Source organism: Rhinoderma darwinii, unplaced genomic scaffold (genome assembly GCF_050947455.1).
Source record: "Rhinoderma darwinii isolate aRhiDar2 unplaced genomic scaffold, aRhiDar2.hap1 Scaffold_4479, whole genome shotgun sequence".
In the NCBI taxonomy this organism is placed as follows: domain Eukaryota; kingdom Metazoa; phylum Chordata; class Amphibia; order Anura; family Rhinodermatidae; genus Rhinoderma; species Rhinoderma darwinii.
Window position 1 is genome coordinate 50,847 of NW_027463920.1, and position 20,917 is coordinate 71,763.

Below are 20,917 nucleotides of genomic sequence, written 5' to 3' on the forward strand. Positions count from 1 at the left end.
ACAGCCCCCCTGTAGATAGCACCAGACACAGCACCCCTGTACATAGCTACACACACAGCCCCCTGCACATAACTCCACACACAGCCCCCCTGTACATAACTCCACACACAGCCCCCCTGTACATAACTCCACACACAGACCCCTGTACATAACTCCACACACAGCCCCCCTGTACATAACTCCACACACAGCCCCCCCTGTAGATAGCTCCACACACAGCCCCCCTGTACATAGCTACACACACAGCCCCCTGCACATAAGTCCACACACAGCCCCCCTGTACATAACTCCACACACAGCCCCCCTGTACATAACTCCACACACAGCCCCCCTGTACATAACTCCACACACAGCCCCCCTGTAGATAGCACCAGACACAGCCCCCCTGTACATAGCTACACACACAGCCCCCTGCACATAACTCCACACACAGCCCCCCTGTACATAACTCCACACACAGCCCCCCTGTACATAACTCCACACACAGACCCCCCGGAGATAGCTCCACACACAGCCCCCCTGTACATAGCTACACACACAGCCCCCTGCACATAACTCCACACACAGCCCCCCTGTACATAACTCCACACACAGCCCCCCTGTAGATAGCACCAGACACAGCCCCCCTGTACATAGCTCCACACACAGCCCCCTGTACATAGCTCCACACACAGCCCCCCTGTAGATAGCTCCACACACAGTCCCCCCTGTAGATAGCTCCACACAGCCCCCTGTAGATAGCACCAGACACTGCCCCCTGTACATAGCTACACACACAGCCCCCCTGTACATAGCTACACACACAGCCCCCTGCACATAACTCCACACACAGCCCCCCTGTACATAGCTCCACACACAGCCCCCCTGTACATAACTCCACACACAGCCCCCCTGTACATAACTCCACACACAGCCCCCCCTGTAGATAGCTCCACACACAGCCCCCCTGTACATAGCTACACACACAGCCCCCTGCACATAACTCCACACACAGCCCCCCTGTACATAACTCCACACACAGCCCCCCTGTACATAACTCCACACACAGCCCCCCTGTACATAACTCCACACACAGCCCCCCCTGTACATAACTTCACACACAGCCCCCCTGTAGATAGCACCAGACACAGCCCCCCTGTACATAGCTCCACACACAGCCCCCCGTACATAGCTCCACACACAGCCCCCCTGTAGATAGCTCCACACACAGTCCCCCCTGTAGATAGCTCCACACAGCCCCCTGTAGATAGCACCAGACACTGCCCCCTGTACATAGCTACACACACAGCCCCCCTGTACATAGCTACACACACAGCCCCCTGCACATAACTCCACACACAGCCCCCCTGTACATAACTCCACACACAGCCCCCCTGTACATAACTCCACACACAGCCCCCCTGTACATAACTCCACACACAGCCCCCTGTAGATAGCTCCACACACAGCCCCCCCTGTAGATAGCTCCACACACAGTCCCCATGTAGGTAGCGCAAAACACAACCCCCTTATACTTTGTGCCACATTGCTGCCAGAGCGGTAGAGGTAGCCAACCCTCCTTCTTCCACTCTCCGCTCTGCTTTGACGTCACTCACCGTCAGAAGAAGGCAGGAGTCTTGCAGCAGCGTTCTCACTGGTGTCGATACCGGCCCGGGAGTGAACCAGTCCAGTCACCTGACCGGTGAGGTCAGATGACAGGTCAGGTGACTGTACTAGTCCACTGCCGTGCCGGCATCGATCCCAGTGAGAACACCGCCGCAAGACTCCTGCCTTCTTCTGATCGCTGCTCCAGTCAGCAGCGATCAGCTATTTTGATGCAGCGCCCAGCGGGACATTTTTCAGGCCGCCCGGGACGGTTGGGAGGTATGGTTAAATTGTTACTAGTTCTAAATTCTCGCTGGTGAGCACTGTTCCATGATGCTTTGTTTGCCTGGCGTGTGCACGACACTGGTGTATTGGCTGCACACGTGCCGAGCAAATGCCGGACATACATAAGCAAAGCCCCGCCGACTGGGCGCTGTTATAGAGACAGGACTCCAGACCATTTCATCACATCAGACTGACGTCCTGGACCTAGCCGCACCTCCGATACTACACCCAGCCCTCTGTAGTGACAATCCCTGCGTCCCTGGTAATCTGGGGAATTACAAGCGGTTCCGCCACAAAAATATTAAAGATCAATCAGTGTGTACATGTCTGGATGAGTAGTATTAATTATTTCTGCCCTCCAAAGTGAGTACTTCTCTCTGTTATACATTATTCCTCATGTGTCATTGCATCAGCTGGTCTACATAGACTGGGTATGTTGACCCACTAGTCCGCACCCTCATAGCGGAGTAGCAGCTGGCCAAACAACAGTCCTAGTCAGTGGCGGATTAAGTAGGCCATAGGCCCTGGGCTGTTCCACAAATTTGGGCCCCCCTTCCCCACCGCCGTTCTGCTGTGTCTATAGTGAACACCACCTTTTTGTGCGAGCATTGACAAATGGGTGTTACGATTCCCCTTGTCAAAGGGCTGTGTCCCTACATACTGACAGTCTCCAACCATCGCTGACAGTATAACACTGTGTAGGGACACTTCCTCTTGACAATGGGAATGGTAACACATATTTATCTATTAGTCCTGGGTACACAGAGGTATATAGAATACAAGGATTACCTGCAACAGATATGTCAGGAGAGGTGACAGATCCCCTATAGATCCAGTGACGGCTTCTCTGATGAGTCGTTTTCTTTTCTTCTCCATCTGACGCAGACCGTTATGGCGACTTCTCCTGATGAGACATCTTTGCCCATCACTTCTGCCGCCATTTCCAGCCTCTATAGAAACACACAAATGTAGACACCTAGGCCAGGCCCCAGGGGCGTAACTAGGAAAGACTGGGCCCCATAGCAAACGTTTGACTGGGGCCCCCCCTCCGCTGGGTATCACACAACCCCCCCTTGTAGATAGTGCCTCCATATAGATTCCACCACACAGCGCCCCCTATAGATAGCGCCATACACAGTCCCCTGTAGATAACGCCTTACAGCTCCCCTGTAGATAACGTCTTACAGCCCAAAATCCCCCTGTAGAGAACGCCATACAGCCCCCTGTAGATATTGCAATACAGACCCCCCTTGTAGAGAACGCCATACGACCCCCCTTGTAGAGAACGCCATACAGCCCCCCTGTAGATAACGCCATACACACCCCCCTGTAGATAACGCCATACACACCCCCCTGTAGATAACGCCATACAGACTCCCCCTGTAGATAACGCCATACAGAGTCCCCCCTGTAGATAACGCCATACAGAGTCCCCCCTGTAGATAACGCCATACAGAGTCCCCCCTGTAGATAACGCCATACAGAGTTCCCCCTGTAGATAACGCCATACAGACCCCCCTGTAGATAACGCCATACAGAGTCCCCCCTGTAGATAACGCCATACAGAGTCCCCCCTGTAGATAACGCCATACAGAGTTCCCCCTGTAGATAACGCCATACAGAGTCCCCCTTGTAGATAACGCCATACAGACCCCCCTGTAGATGACGCCATAGAGCCCCCCCCCCAAAAAAAAACTGCCTTTAGTTTGTCCTACAAAAGAGATGTATCCCCTATCCACAGGATAAGGGGTACATGTGTGATGGCTGGCAGCGATAAGGAGACCCCGGAAGTCCGAGATTTGTCATGGAGAACTTCGGGGGACTCTCAGTCCCCCGTTCTCCTTATCATGCTGTGGGTCCCGTAGCAACCGCTACGGCTGCTATAGCGGTAGTTACGCCACTGCCAGGCCCATACATTAACCGCTTTGGCCACTTTTGACCTTTCTGACAGAGCCTCATTTTTCAGTCTGACATGTTTCACTTTATGTGGTAATAACTTGGGAATGCTTTCAGCTATCCAAGCGATTCTGAGATTATTTTCTCCTGACACATTGGACTTTATATTACTGGCAAAATTTGTTCGATACATTCAGTATTTAATTGTAAAAAACACCAAAATAGAGTGAAAAATTGCAAAAATTTGCATTTTTCTAATTTAAATGTATCCGATTGTAAGACAGGCAGTTAAACCACACAAAATTGCTGCTAATCAACATCCCCCATATATCTACTTTAGATTGGCATCGTTTTTTGAATATAGTTTTATTGTTCTAGGACGTTGCAAGGCTTAGAACTTTAGCTGCAATTTCTAACATTTTCAAGGAAATTTCAAAAGTTCAGTTGTGAAGTGGTTTTGAGGGCTTTATATATTAGTAACCCTGAATAAGTCACCCCATTTTAAAAACTTCACCCTCAAAGTATTCAAAACAGAATTTCGAAAGTTTCTTAACCCTTTAGATATTTCACATGAATTAAAGCAAAGTAGAGGTGAAATTTACAAATCCTTTTTTTTTTTTTTTGCAGAAATTCATTTTTAATCCATTTTTTTTTTGTAACACAGAAGGTTTTACCAGAGAAATACAACTCAATATTTATTGCCCAGATTCTGCAGTTTTTAGAAATATCCCACATGTGGCCCTAGTGTGATAATGGACTGAAGCACCGGCCTCAGAAGAAAAGAAGTACCTAGTGGATCTTGGGCCTCCTTCTTATTAGAAAATATTTTAGGCACCATGTCAGGTTTGAAGGGCTCTTGCGGTGTCAAAACAGTGAAAATCCCTCAAAAGTTACACCATTTGGAAAACTAGACCCCTCAACGAAATTATCTAGGGGTATAGTGAGCATTTTGACCCTATAGGTTTATTGCAGAAATTATGGGAAGTAGGCCGTGAAAATTAAAATCTACATTCTTTCAAAGAAAATGTAGGTTTGCTAATTTTTTCTCATTTCCACAAGGACTAAAAGGAGAAAAAGCACCAACACATTTGTAAAGCAATTTCTCCCGATTAAAACAACACCCCACATGTGGTGCTAAATGGCTGTTTGGACACACGGCAGGGCTTAGAAGGGAAAGAGCACCATTTTGCTTTTGGAGCTCAAATTTAGCAGGAATGGTTTGCGGAGGCCATGTCACATTTGCAAAGACCCCGAAGGGACAAAACAGTGGAAACCTCCCACAAGTGACCCCATTTTGGAAACTACACCCCTTTATGAATTCATCTATGGGTGTAGTGAGCATTTTGACCCCACAGGGGTTTTATAGATTTTTTATTTTTTTTTTTAATGTATGTATTTTTATTTTTCCAAACATTACAGACAAGTGAACAAAAATGCAACAATTCAACAACATGTCCCATGGCAATAGCATCTCTGAACACTAATATCATTATGTTGCATAGAATATAATCTTCAAGTTGTATAAATTACTACAAAGGGTCCTCATTGGAACACGGACAGAATTAGAGATTTTACCCCAAAGACAAAGGGAAAAAGTGTCAATATTCATAGGACATGTAACACACTAAATAAACCATAAAGAAGGGGGAAGGGAAGGATAGAGGGGGGGGAGAGGATGGACACGTGTATCCCCCATCAGTATCACGATTCCACACTGATGCTTGAGGAATCCTATCATGATTGGTGTCACGCCAGACAGCTGATGTTCCAGATACCAAGTTGTGGAGCCAAAGCATGCAATCAGTTTTTGTTTTATATGAAGTGGTAAGAGAGGTATAAAGTTCTCCCACAACTTAAAAAAACTCAGTTTTGTCCTTTATTCGAAGGGAGGTTTCCACCCAATCCATTTGGAAAAGATAAGATATTTTTTCTAGGAAAATACGATGTGGGGGGTGTATTAATTATCCAAACCTGGAGAATCGCCTTCCTAGCAGCCGCAGAGACATAGTATAACAGTTTTTTGTGATGTTTCGGGATAAAGCGCATGGAAGGTGGCAGTATCCCAAAGAGACCCCACTTTTGGGTTGAGCGACATTGTATGGACAGGGTGTTTGACACAAAATATTGAATCTTTCGCCAAAAGTCAATAGTTGGGCATAACCAGAGACAATGTAATAAGTCTGCATGCGGTGCTCCACACTTTAAACACGAATGGTCAGAGGAGTTACCCATGAGAAAGCCCCTGTAAGGGGACACTGAAGCCCTATGAGCTATTTTAAAAGACATCTCCCAGTACATGGCTAATGGGAGGTATTTGGCAGCCGTAGTTACTGATGATAGGATATCGTCATGAGTTATGTGATCTAAGTGGTCAACCCAGTAAGATACACCCGATCGCGATTTAGCGTAGTCCAATGGCTGTCTTAAAACATTATAGTATGTAGTGATTAGTCTTTTTCGGCATTGGTGAGATGGAGTCTAGTGACAGAAGAAGTCATCCCAGTCTTGATCTTGTAAGTGTCTAATGACCTTGTGAGCATAACTACAGGCCTGCATGTAATAAAATGGGTGTTGGCCCAAAAAAATCTTATTGAATACGTAGTTCATTAAATGAGTAGGGACGACGAGTGAGCATGTTAATTATCTGACTAATACATGTCAACCCCCTCCGAGCCCATCCACGAAAGACCACATGGGGATTGGCGTTTTGGAAATCAAAGTTATGGATCCAAGGAAGGAGTAGGGAAAATCTAGGGTTTAAACCTAAGTGTACTCTGACTTGGTCCATGTCTTCCAGGAGGACATGACTAGGGGGTTAGCTCGTTGATCAGGTGATAGAGCCGAGTAGGGAGTGTGTAAAAGGAATGTTAAGGAAATGGGTCTTGAAAATTGTTGATCTAATGTAGAATCGGTAAAGCAGGAGCTACCAGTTATCCAATCCCCAATCACTCGCAGTTGAGCTGCCATATTGTATAAGTGAATTTGGAGAAAATTAATCCCACCATGTTCACGGTGTTGCTGCAATATGCATAGGCTCACTCTTGGTCTCTTTTGGTTCCAAATGAAGCCTTCACTGAGAGCATTCAGCCGTCTAACGTCCACTGGTCTCAAGTATATAGGCAAGGATTGTAGTAAGTATAACAATTTAGGGAAGACAACCATTTTTAATAGATTGGCCCTACCCAAAAATGATAGAGTAAAGTGCCTCCAAGCCATGAGTTGGGATACCAAACATGCAACAAAGGAATTAAGGTTTCGTTGATATAAACGTGATGGTTGTCTCGTGATGCGCACCCCCAAATAGGGAATGTAATCAGAGTTCCATTTAAATGCATGCTTCGAAGACCAGAGTGGCCTGGAGGGACCCTTGAGAATTAGGGCTTCTGATTTTTGTAGATTAATCTTGAAACCTGACAAGGCACCATAAATTGAGATATCCTGGAGGATTGGTTGTAACGTAGAGGCAGGGTTAGATATGAACAGCAAAATATCATCTGCAAATGGCGATAATTTAATTTGAGAATCTCCAATTTGTATGCCTTGAAAACATGCTAGGGACTGGAAATGACGGAGAAGGGGATCTAGGGACAAGTTAAAAAGTAACGGTGAGAGAGGGCATCACTGACGCGTACCCCTGAAAATGGAGATAGGAGGCGAGTTAAGCCCATTGATGGCAAATGATGTGGCAGAACAGGCCTGTGAGCGTGAAAGGAATGTTAGAAAGCGGTCTCCGAAGTCCCGGGACTGCAACACCGCTGTGAGAAATAACCATGATACAGAGTCAAACGCCTTTTCCCGCGTCAAGTCCCAGCAGCATGGTCACTGGGGAGGGGGGTTTTATAGATTTTATTAGAATTGGGCAGTGAAAATAAAAAAAATCCTTTTTCTTCATTAAGACGTAGCTTTAGCTCAAAATGTTTAATTTTCTCAATAAAGAAAAAAAAGAACCACAACGTTTGTAGAACAATTTCTCCTGATTACGGCAATACCCGATATGTGGTCATAAACTGCTGTTTGGGCACACGGTAGGGCTCAGAAGGGAAGGAGTGCCATTTGACTTTTGGAGTACAGATTTTGCTGGATTGGTTTCTGGTTGCTATGTTGCATTTGCAATGCCCCTGTGGGACTAAAACAGTTGAAACCCTCCACAAGTGACCCAATTTTGGAAACTACACCCCTCAAGGTATTCACCTAGGGGTGTAGTGAGCATTTTATCCCCACAGATGTTTCATAGATTTTATTAGGATTGGGCAGTGAAAATAAAAATAAAAACTTTCTTCAATAAGACGTAGCTTTAGCTCACATTTTTTCATTTTCTCAATAAATAAAGGAAAAAAAGAACTACAACGTTTGTAAAGCAATTTCTCCTGAGTACGGCAATACCCGATATGTGGTCATGAACTGCTGTTTGGGCATACAGGTGTTTTGCAGAAATTAGTGTGCAGTTGATGTTGCAGAGTGAAAATGGTATGGTTTCCATACATATGCCAATATGTGGTGCCCAGCTTGTGCACCCATAACAAGACAGCTCTCTAATTATTATGCTGTGTTTCCCGGTTTTAGAAACACCCTACATGTGACCCTAATCTTTTGGCTGTACTATCGATAGGGCTCAGGAGTGAGAGAGTACCATGCGAAATTGAGACCTAATTTGGCAATTTACACAGTATTGGGTCACAATTGCAGAGGCTCTGATGTGAAATAATAAAAGAAACCGCTGTGAAGTTACCCCATTTTGGAAACTACACCCCTCAAGGCATTTATTAAGGGGTGTAGTGAGCATTTTCACCCCACAGGTCTTTTCCATAAATGATTGCGCTGCGGATGGTGCAAAGTAAAAATTTTAATTTTTCCCTAGATGTGACATTTCAGTGGGAAATATGTAATGTCCAGCTTATGCCACTGGAGACACACTCCAAAAATTGTTAAAAGGGTTATCTCAGGTGTGGCGATGCCATATATATGGAAGTAAAATGTTGTTTGGGCACGCTTGTAGGGCTCAGAAGGGAAGGAGCGCCATTTAGCTTTTGGAGTGTGGATTTTGCTTGGTAGTAGTTTTTTGTTTGGATTTTTACTGGTATTTCAGTTTATAATGTGGGGCATATGTAAGCTGGGCAGAGTATATTAGGGGCATAGTCAGGTAGTATAATAATGGGGTAAACCATAAAATAATTCATAAATATTTGTTACGCTGTGAAGCAATACTTTCTGCACAGGCAGGTGTCGCACTGATAAATGTCTTTTCTTATCTCTCATTTGGTCCCCACTCCGCACATTTGCAGTTTGAGGAATTTTGCTCGGAAGTGTTGTCCCAGTATAATACGAGCACCCTCACTTCGAGAAGATATATTTGAATCCTCCCCTTCCTGGTGCCCTAATTTTAGGGCCTTGATAAATCGCCACTTGAAACAGAAGAAATGTTCCCCTTGGGCCGGCACAACTACATATTTTTCTTTCCTGATTTATTGGAGCCTTAACTAATTTTATTTTTTCATTGACGAAGTGGCATGGGGGCTGTTTTTTTGCGGGACGAGCTGTAGTTATTATTGGTACCATTTTGGGGTACATGCGACTTTTTGATCACTTGTTATCCTTTTTTTTGGCAGGCAAGGTAATCAAAAAACAGCAACCCTGCCATAGTTTTTTTAAGTTTTTTTTCATACAGCGTTCACAACGCATCATAAACTACATGTTACCTTCATTCTGTGGGTCAGTACGATTCCGGAGATACCAATTTTATAGCACTTTTTTATGTTTTACTAATTTTTGCACAATAAAATTACTTTTGAAAAAAGAATGTATATTTTCTGTCGCCAAGTTGTGGGAACCATAACGTTTTAATTTTTTAGTCGACGGAGCTGTAGGAGGGCTTGTTTTTTGCGAGACGAGCTATAGTTTTTTTGGAAGACAAAGTGATCAAGAAAAAAAGCAATTCTGGCATTATTTTTTAGGTTATTTTTTACGGCGTTCACCGCAAGGGACAAATAACATAATATTTTTATAGTTCAGGTCGTTACAGAGGCGACGATACCAAATATGTATGGTTTATTTTTTTCAATAAAGAATGACTCGATAAATGAAAAAGGGCAATCATGTTTTATGTTATTACTTGAAACTTTTATTTTTACTTTTTTTACACTTTTCTTTAGACCCACTAGGGGACTTGAAGGTCCAACTATTGGATTGATGTTCTAATACATTGTAGTGCAATGTATTAGAGCTGTCAGTTGTTTACTGACAGCAAGCCGATCAGGCTCCGCCTCTGGGTGGGGCCTAATCGGCTTCCATAATGATAGACAGTAGGCCATTGTATGGCAGGCTGCCGATTTGCTACAAACCACTTTGATGGAGTGATCGCATTGGATCGCTGCATCGAAGGGGTTAATGGCAGGAATCGGAGCTAGCTCCGGTTCCTTCAGATACATCAGGGTGTCCGCTGTAACATACCCCAGACCCCTTAAAATAACACAGACCCCTAAATATACAGATCCTAAACCCCTTAAACTGATAGACACCAGACCCCCTAAATACAGACCCCAAACCTCCTAAATACAGTCCCCAAACCAGGCCCCCTAAATACAGACCCCAAACCTCCTAAATACAGTCCCCAAACCAGACCCCCTAAATACAGACCCCTTAAAAAAATCAATCCCCTTATACTTACACAGCAGCTCTCCTCAGTCTTCTCTGTGGAATTTTGCTGCTGCTGCTGCTCTTTTAATAGAAAAATATAAAACATTACAAAATATACGATATTTACAAAACACAACAAAACAAAAACGTATGTACATTTCTGTACATCATAATTAATTTACCCAGGCTGGCCATTCTTACATACATCCCCATGCACACATAACTATAATCCCATACTCATTCATACACACACCTATACCCCCAACCCCAAGGAAACATAACTATAATACTATATACAACATACTTATTATAACATACTCTTATAACTTTGTGCCAACCAATGGCCCCCTAAAAAAAAAAATCACCACATATATAAAACAAAATGAATAATAATCACACTAATAATAAAAGCAACAAATAATAATAAACTCTAAAAAATTAAAAATTACCATCCCATGGTGCACTTACATCAGTACACCATGTAAATGAAAAGAAAAGAACAAAACACAAAAAAAAAAAAATGAATTATTATTAATGTTTTTTTAAATTAAATTTTACTTATCCACATTTGTGCCTAACCTTATACATACTAAGTTATGCATCACCACCCATCACCTCCTCTGACCGGCATCACGCCTCATGTCCTCCCATGACCGCATAGTTCAGATGCTGGCCCCCAACACAACACCGACCCAGCCCGATCCCACGTCTCATGTCCTCCTCACGTCCAAGTAGTCCAGAATCGGGCTGGGCACACCCCCAGGCCCCCCACCCCACCTATCTACTGCCCATCTTACCTCAACATTCACACAAACCCATGCATACACCTATACACCATATATATCATAACAGATACATAACTATAACCAAATACCATACTATATACATAAACCCGAAAACCTAAGTTTGGCCGCTTGTGAACCCCTTTTCTGTCTCCAAAAGCTCAAAACACAAACCTACTTGTGCTTACTCAGCCCATCACCAGAGGGGAGAGAGAGGAAAGCCCCCCTAGAGCACCAGCCCAGAGGCCAAAGCCACCCCCAACCACTACCCCGGTCCCTATCGCTAAACCTATCCAGCTTGCCCTATCTCTATCACTTATTACTTTATAAACTAATCTGTCCCTCCTGCTGTCCCTCATTCTGTCCCATCGCTATTTTCTGGTGTCATGGCCAGGTGTAGACCCCTACCCCAGTCTAATACCCAGGAGCACCCCCTCCCCCTGAAGCTCGGTTCGACCTAAAGCACCTTAAAATTAAAGCCCCTCGGAAGTCGAGAGGCCTTGGATGCACCCAGTCTCTCAACCTCCAGAGACCGAACCTTCACCAGGTCACCCATGATATTCCTACACACCTCGTCCTCCAGGAGTATTTTAAATTGAGTCGACACTAAACACCATGCGTTCCACGTGAAATACCTGATCACTAAACAAACTAAAAAAGAAGTGCAATGATCCCTTCCACCCAGGTCTCCGAATGCCCAATAGGCCCAACCAGCGTAGGAGAGGTTGGTCAGACCGGGCCAACCGATGGAAGCACCCACCCATTTGTAAACCTGAAGGGACACTGAAGCAATGGTCCATGCTTTCCAGCGTTTCATCGCACTCCTCCCGAGGACAACATTTTTCATCGGAGTTTCTGCACTTCAGATTGCCCCTTACATCCCATGGAAGCAGCGCCAAGCCAGATCCCAAAACTTCTGGGGTATCTTCACAGAGTTTAAAAGTTTTAATCCCACCCTGAGTTCTCTACTTGGGAAGAACAGACTATAGACCCAAGTCCAGAGAGGTTCTGGCAACATGCACACACTGCCAAGGTAGAGCAACATGGGCATCAGGTAAGCCTTGGCCCGGTGTAAAGGATTTGCCAGACACAGATTCTGTGTCAACGCCCGTGGTTAATCAGCCTGCATCTGTGCCTAGCGCTGCTAGAGTGACTCATTCTCCTACCACTCAGGCTGGTAGGCTGAGGAGTGGAAGAACCTATCACAGCCTGGCTAGACGGTCCTAGCTCCCGCCCTTGGTCTACTTATACCTTCATTTGCTGCTTGTACTTTGCCTGTGATTCTCTTGCTTCCTGGCTCTGCTGTTCCTGCTTTTCCTATTGACCTCTGCTTCATATTGACCCTGGCTTTACCGACTACTCTCTTGCTCTGCGTTTGGCACCACGTACACTCCTGGTTTGACTCGGCTCGTTCACTACTCTTGTTGCTCACGGTGTTGCCGTGGGCAACTGCCCCATTTCCCTTAGCTTCTATGTACCCTTGTCTGTTTTTCAGTCGTGCACATATTGAGCGTAGGGACCGTCGCCCAGTTGTACGCCGTCGCCTAGGACGGGCCATGCAAGTAGGCAGGGACTGAGTGGAGGGTAGATTAGGGCTCACCTGTCTGTCTCCCTACCCTGACATTACATAATTACAGGCCCTATACCTTTTCTACCCTGGTCCCTGACACAACTATGGACCCCCTTGAGGCCCTGGCTCAGCAAGCGCAGGGTCTCTCCCTACAGGTCCAAGACCTCGCTCAGAGGTGCAACCAGCATGATGCGACCCAGGTGGTGCCCTCCACCTCACCTCTTGAACCCCACCTCAAGTTGCCTGACCGGTTGTCAGGGGACTGGAAGACTTTTTTCTCCTTTCGGGAGAGTTGTAGGCTCTATTTCCGTTTTCTGACATCTTTGAACGGCTTCATAGGAGAGTGTCGGTACCACGGTATACGGCAATGCATTCATATTACAGTATATCATGCAAGTTACATCGCTGGTTCCAGTCCCCTAGGGAGACACGTAAAAACACTCAAATAAAACCATTTTAATAATTTTAAAAAAAAAAGTTACATTAAAAACCCTTCATAAATTGACCTGCAGTGCTGGTTTATAATCCGCAGCAATGTCACTTTTATGGTTTATCCTTATAAGACTCTGATCACACGGGACATAACAAAGTTGGGCAGAATTTGTTATTTTTTTTGCTGCAGTTTCACTGGATCTGCGCCCAAATTTACAGCGGTGACTTCTTCCTTAACCTTGTGACATGTTACTGTTATATATTCTATCATTTCTTTCCTTTTCCAGATAATCATCTGCAGTGGAATAAGCCCTGAGCAGGGGCATAACTAGGAAAGACTGGGCCCCATAGCAAACTTTTGACTGGGGCCCCCCCTCCCCTGAGTGTCACGCAACCCCCCCCCACCTTGTAGATAGTGCCTTTTTTACAGCCCCCCTGTAGATAACGCCATACGGCCCCCTCTGTACATAACACCATACAGTACCCCGTGTAGATAACGCCATACAGTCCCCCCTGTAGATAACGCCATACAGCCCCCTCTGTAGATATCGCCATACAGCACCCTCTGTACATAATGCCATCCAGCCCGCCCTGTAGTTAACGCCATGCAGATATCTACAGAGGGGGCTGTATGGCGTTATCTACAGGGGGGACTGTATGGCGTTATCTACAGGGGGGACTGTATGGAGTTATGTACAGAGGGGGCTGTATGGCGTTATCTACAGGGGGCGGGCAGTATGGCGCTATCTACAGAGGGGGCTGCATGGCGTTATTTACAGGGGGGACTGTATGGCGTTATCTACAGGGGGGACTGTATGGCACTATCTACAGAGGGGGCTGTATGGCGTTATCTACAGGGGGGCTGTATGGCGTTATCTACAAGGGGGCTGTATGGCGTTATGTACAGGGGGGGCTGTATGGCGATATCTACAGAGGGGGCTGTATGGCGCTATCTACAGGGAGGACTGTATGGCGCTATCTACAGAGGGGGCTGTATGGCACTATCTATAGAGGGGGCTGTATGGAGCTATCTACAGGGGGGGGTGTATGGCGTAATCTACAGAGGGGGCTGTATGGCGTTATCTACAGGGGGAGCTGTATGGCGCTATCTACAGGGGGGACTGTATAGCGCTATCTGCAGGGGGGCTGTATGGCGCTATCAACAGGGGGGGTGTAAGGCTTTATCTACAGAGGGGGCTGTATGGCGCTATCTACAGAGGGGGCTGTATTGCACTATCTACAGGGGGGGTGTATGGCGTTATCTACAGAGGGGGCTGTATGGCGTTCTCTACAGAGGGGACTGTATGGCGTTATCTACAGGGGGAGCTGTATGGCGCTATCTACAGGGGGGACTGTATGGCGCTATCTGCAGGGGGGGCTGTATGGCGCTATCAACAGGGGGGGCTGTATGGCGCTATCAACAGGGGGGGTGTAAGGCGTTATCTACAGAGGGGGCTGTATGGCGCTATCTACAGTGGGGTGTATGGCGCTATCTACAGAAGGGGCTGTATTGCACTATCTACAGGGGGGGTGTATGGCGTTATCTACAGAGGGGGCTGTATGGCGTTCTCTACAGAGGGGACCGTATGGCGCTAACGCCATACAGCCTCCCATTGTAGGGAACGCCATACAGCCCCCCCTGTAGGGAACGCCATACAGCCCCCCCTGTAGGAAACGCCATACAGCCCCCCCTGTAGGAAACGCCATACAGCCCCCCCTGTAGGGAACGCCATACAGCCCCCTCCCTGTAAGGAACGCCATACAGACCCCCCTGTAGATAGCGCCATACAGCCCCCTCTGTAGATAGCGCCATACAGCCCCCTCTGTAGGGAACGCTATACAGCCCCCCCTGTAGGGCAAGCCACACAGCCCCCCCTGTAGGGAACGACATACAGCCCCCCTGTAGGGAACGCCATACAGCCCCCCCTGTAGGGAACGCCAGACAGCCCCCTCCCTGAAGGGAACGCCATACAGACCCCCCCTGTAGATAGCGCCATACAGCCCCCTCTGTAGATAACGCCATACACACCCCCTGTAGATAGCGCCATACAGCCCCCCTGTAGGGAACGCTATACAGCCCCCCCCTGTAGGGCAAGCCATACAGCCCCCCCCCCTGTTGGGAACACCGTACAGCGTCCCCAACCCCAAAAAAGAATGTGACCTACAGTGTGTCCTACAAAAGACATGTATCCGCTATCCACAGGATAGGGGATACATGTGTGATCACTGGCAGCGATAGGGAGAACGGGCGACTGGAAGTCCCCTGAAGTTCTCCATGACTAACCTTTGACTTCCGGCGTCTGCGCAGCTCAATAAAAATGAAAGGAGCGCTGGTCACGCATGCGCACAAGCGCGACCGGTGCTCCATTCATTTCTACGGAGCTGCCGACACAGACCCCGGAAGTCCGAGGTTTGTGATGGAGAACTTCAGGGGACTTTCAGTCCCCCGTTCTCCCTATCAATGCCAGCGATCACACACGTATCCCCTATCCTGTGGATATCCTGTGGATAGGGGATACATGTCTTTTGTTTAATGGCAGAGCGGGGAGATACCTCCCTGCTCTGCCGTAGTGTTTAGTGGCGTCGCGCTGTAGCAGCCATAGCAGCTGCTATCGGAGCCTCCGGCCATGGTGGCGGCCCGTGCCGGCGGGCGCCACGGGCCCCCTCATGCCGCGGGCCCTGTAGCAGCCGCTACGGCTGCTATAGTGGTAGTTACGCCACTGGCCCTGAGGTTCTGCCTCTGATATTTGTCCACTGTATAAACTCCCAGTAATAAGTTATCACCCCACTGAACCCCCGGAATGACCAGACACAAGTTTCACTACAGGCTGGAATAACGGCTGGAACTTCTGCTTTCCTCTTTTATACAAAATAATTGTTCTGGGTTTTACTGGGTTTTTTTTCATTTTCACCCATGTAAATGGGATTAGGGCGCCTCTAATTTATAGAATGCCCCCCTAAATATGGTCTTAATACATTTTTGTAATAGGACGTATTACAGCCACAGATCCCGGCTTGACCACAGCCATTATAAAGGACACAAAAATGTTCCCCTATTGCAGTCGTGGGAAACGGGTTTTACTTTGAATATAGAAAGTATCGTTTAGCATATCTGAATTGAGGCAAAGGGGTAACTGGTTTGGCAGGAGTGTTTTTTGTTGTTTTGGCTGACAACCATGCACCTGGACCCTACAGACGTGGCTGACAACCATGCAGCTGGACCCTACAGACGTGGCTGACAACCATGCACCTAGACCCTACAGACGTGGCTGACAACCATGCACCTGGACCCTCCAGAAGTGGCTGGCAACCATATAACTGGACCCTACAGACGTGGCTGACAACCCTGCACATGGACTCTACAGATGTGGCTGACAACCATGCATCTGGACCCTATAGACGTGGCTGACAACCATGCACCTGGACCCTACAGACGTGGCTGGCAACCATGCACCTGGACACTACAGACGTGGCTGTCCACCATGCACGTGGACCCTACAGTCCCGGCTGACAATCATGCACCTGGACCCTATAGACGTGGCTGACAACCATGTACCTGGACACTACAGACGCGGCTGACAACCATGCACCTGAACCCTACAGATGTGGCTGACAACCATGCACCTGGACAATACAGACGTGATATCACTCATGCAGCTTGACCCTACAGATATCGCTGACAACCATACACCTGGACCCTACAGACGTGGCTGACAACCATGCATCTGAACTCTACAGACGTGACTGACAACCATGCACCTGGACTCTACAAACGTGGCTGACAACCATGACCCTACATACGTCGCTGACAACCATGCACCTGGACCCTACAGGCGTGGCTGACAATTATGCACATGGACCCTACAGACGTGGCGGATAACCATGCACCTGGACCCTCCAGACGTGGCTGACAACCATGACCCTACAGACGCGGCTGACAAACATGCACCTAGACCCTACAGACGTGGCTGACAACCATGCACCTGGACCCTACAGACGTGGCTGACAACCATGCACCTGGACCCTACAGATGCGGCTGACAACCATGCACCTGGACCCTACAGACGCGGCTGACAACCATGCACCTGGACCCTACAGACGCGGCTGACAACCATGCACCTGGACCCTACAGATGTGATATCACTCATGCACTTGGACCTTACAGATATAGCTGACAACCATGCACCTGGACCCTACAGACATGGCTGACAACCATGCACCTGACCTCTACAGACGATAGACTGACAACCATGCACCTGGACCCTACAGACGTGGCTGACAACCATGCACCTGGACCCTACAGACGCGGCTGACAACCATGCACCTGGACCCTACAGACGCGGCTGACAACCATGCACCTGGACCCTACAGACGCGGCTGACAACCATGCACCTGGACCCTACAGATGTGATATCACTCATGCACTTGGACCTTACAGATATAGCTGACAACCATGCACCTGGACCCTACAGACGTGGCTGGCAACCATGCACCTGGACACTACAGACGTGGCTGTCCACCATGCACGTGGACCCTACAGTCCCGGCTGACAATCATGCACCTGGACCCTATAGACGTGGCTGACAACCATGTACCTGGACACTACAGACGCGGCTGACAACCATGCACCTGAACCCTACAGATGTGGCTGACAACCATGCACCTGGACAATACAGACGTGATATCACTCATGCAGCTTGACCCTACAGATATCGCTGACAACCATACACCTGGACCCTACAGACGTGGCTGACAACCATGCACCTGAACTCTACAGACGTGACTGACAACCATGCACCTGGACTCTACAAACGTGGCTGACAACCATGACCCTACATACGTCGCTGACAACCATGCACCTGGACCCTACAGGCGTGGCTGACAATTATGCACATGGACCCTACAGACGTGGCGGACAACCATGCACCTGGACCCTCCAGACGTGGCTGACAACCATGACCCTACAGACGCGGCTGACAAACATGCACCTAGACCCTACAGACGTGGCTGACAACCATGCACCTGGACCCTACAGACGTGGCTGACAACCATGCACCTGGACCCTACAGACGCGGCTGACAACCATGCACCTGGACCCTACAGACGCGGCTGACAACCATGCACCTGGACCCTACAGACGCGGCTGACAACCATGCACCTGGACCCTACAGATGTGATATCACTCATGCACTTGGACCTTACAGATATAGCTGACAACCATGCACCTGGACCCTACAGACATGGCTGACAACCATGCACCTGACCTCTACAGACGTGACTGACAACCATGCACCTGGACCCTACAGACGTGGCTGACAACCATGCACCTGAACTCTACAGACGTGACTGACAACCATGCACCCAGACTCTACAAACGTGGCTGACAACCATGACCCTACAGACATCGCTGACAACCATGCACCTGGACCCTACAGACGTGGCTGACAACCATGCACTTGGACCCTACAGACGTGGCTGACAACCATGCACCTGGACCCTACAGACGTGGCTGACAACCATGACCCTACAGAAGCGGCTGACAAACATGCACCTAGACCCTACAGACGTGGCTGACAACCATGCACCTGGACCCTACAGACGTGGCTGACAACCATGCACCTGGACCCTACAGACGCGGCTGACAACCTTGCACCTGGACCCTACAGACGCGGCAGACAACCATGCACCTGGACCCTACAGACGTGATATCACTCATTCACCTGGACCCTACAGATATAGCTGACAACCATGCACCTGGACCCTACAGACATGGCTGACAACCATGCACCTGGACTCTACAGACGTGGCTGACAACCATGACCCTACAGACGTGGCTGACAACCATGCACCTGGACCCTCCAGAAGTGGCTGACAACCATGCATCTGGACCCTATAGACGTGGCTGACAACCCTGCACCTGGACTCTACAGACGTGGCTGACAACCATGCATCTGGACCCTATAGACGTGGCTGACAACCATGCACTTGGACCCTACAGACGTGGCTGGCAACCATGCACCTGGACGCTACAGACGTGGCTGACAACTATGCACATGGACCCTACAGACGTGGCTGTCAACCATGCACCTGGACCCTACAGTCCCGGCTGACAACCATGCACCTGGACCTACAGACGTGGCTGACAACCATGCACCTGGACTCTACAGACGCGGCTGACAACCATGCACCTGTACCCTACAGACGTGGCTGACAACCATGCACCTGGACCCTACAGACGTGATATCACTCATGCACCTGGACCTTACAGATATAGCTGACAACCATGCACCTGGACCCTACAGACATGGCTGATAACCATGCACCTGAACTCTACAGACGTGACTGACAACCATGCACCTGGACTCTACAGACGTGGCTAACAACCATGCACGTGAACTCTACAGACGTGACTAACAACCATGCACCCGGACTCTACAAACGTGGCTGACAACCATGACCCTACAGACGTCGCTGACAACCATGCACCTGGACCCTACAGACGTGGCTGACAATCATGCACCTGGACCCTACAGACGTGGCTGACAACCATGCACCTGGACCCTACAGACGTGGCTGACAACCATGACCCTACAGACGCGGCTGACAAACATGCACCTAGACCCTACAGACGTGGCTGACAACCATGCACCTGGACCCTACAGACGTGGCTGACAACCATGCACCTGGACCCTACAGACGCGGCTGACAACCATGCACATGGACCCTACAGACGCGGCTGACAACCATGCACCTGGACCCTACAGACGTGATATCACTCATGCACCTGGACCCTACAGATATAGCTGACAACCATGCACCTGGACCCTACAGACATGGCTGACAACCATGCACCTGAACTCTACAGACGTGACTGACAACCATGCACCTGGACCCTACAGACGTGGCTGACAACCATGCACCTGGACCCTCCAGAAGTGGCTGACAACCATGCATTTGGACACTATAGACGTGGCTGACAACCCTGCACCTGGACTCTACAGACGTCGCTGACAACCATGCATCTGGACCCTATAGACGTGGCTGACAACCATGCACCTGGACCCTACAGACGTGGCTGGCAACCATGCACCTGGACACTACAGACGTGGCTGACAACTATGCACATGGACCCTACAGACGTGGCTGTCAACCATGCACCTGGACTCTACAGACGTGGCTGACAACCATGCACCTGGACCCTACAGACGTGATATCACTCATGCACCTGGACCCTACAAACGTGGCTGACAACCATGCACCTGGACCCTACAGACGTGGCTGACAACCATGCACCTGGACCCTACAGATGTGTCTGACAACCATGCGCCTGGACCCTCCAGAAGTGGCTAACAACCCTGCACCTGGACTCTACAGACGTAGCTGACAACCATGCAACTGGACCCTACAGACGTGGCTGACAACCATGCACCTGGACCCTACAGACGTGGCTGACAACCATGCACCTGGACCCTACAGACGTGGCTGACAACCATGCACCTGGACCCTACAGACGTGGCTGACAACCATGCACCTGAACCCTACAGACGTGGCTGACAACCATGAACCTGAACTCTACAGACGTGACTGACAACCATGCACCTGGACTCTACAAACGTGGCTGACAACCATGACCCTACAGACTTCGCTGACAACCATGCACCTGGACCCTACAGACGTGGCTGACAACCATGCACCTGGACCCTACAGACGTGGCTGACAACCATGCACCTGGACC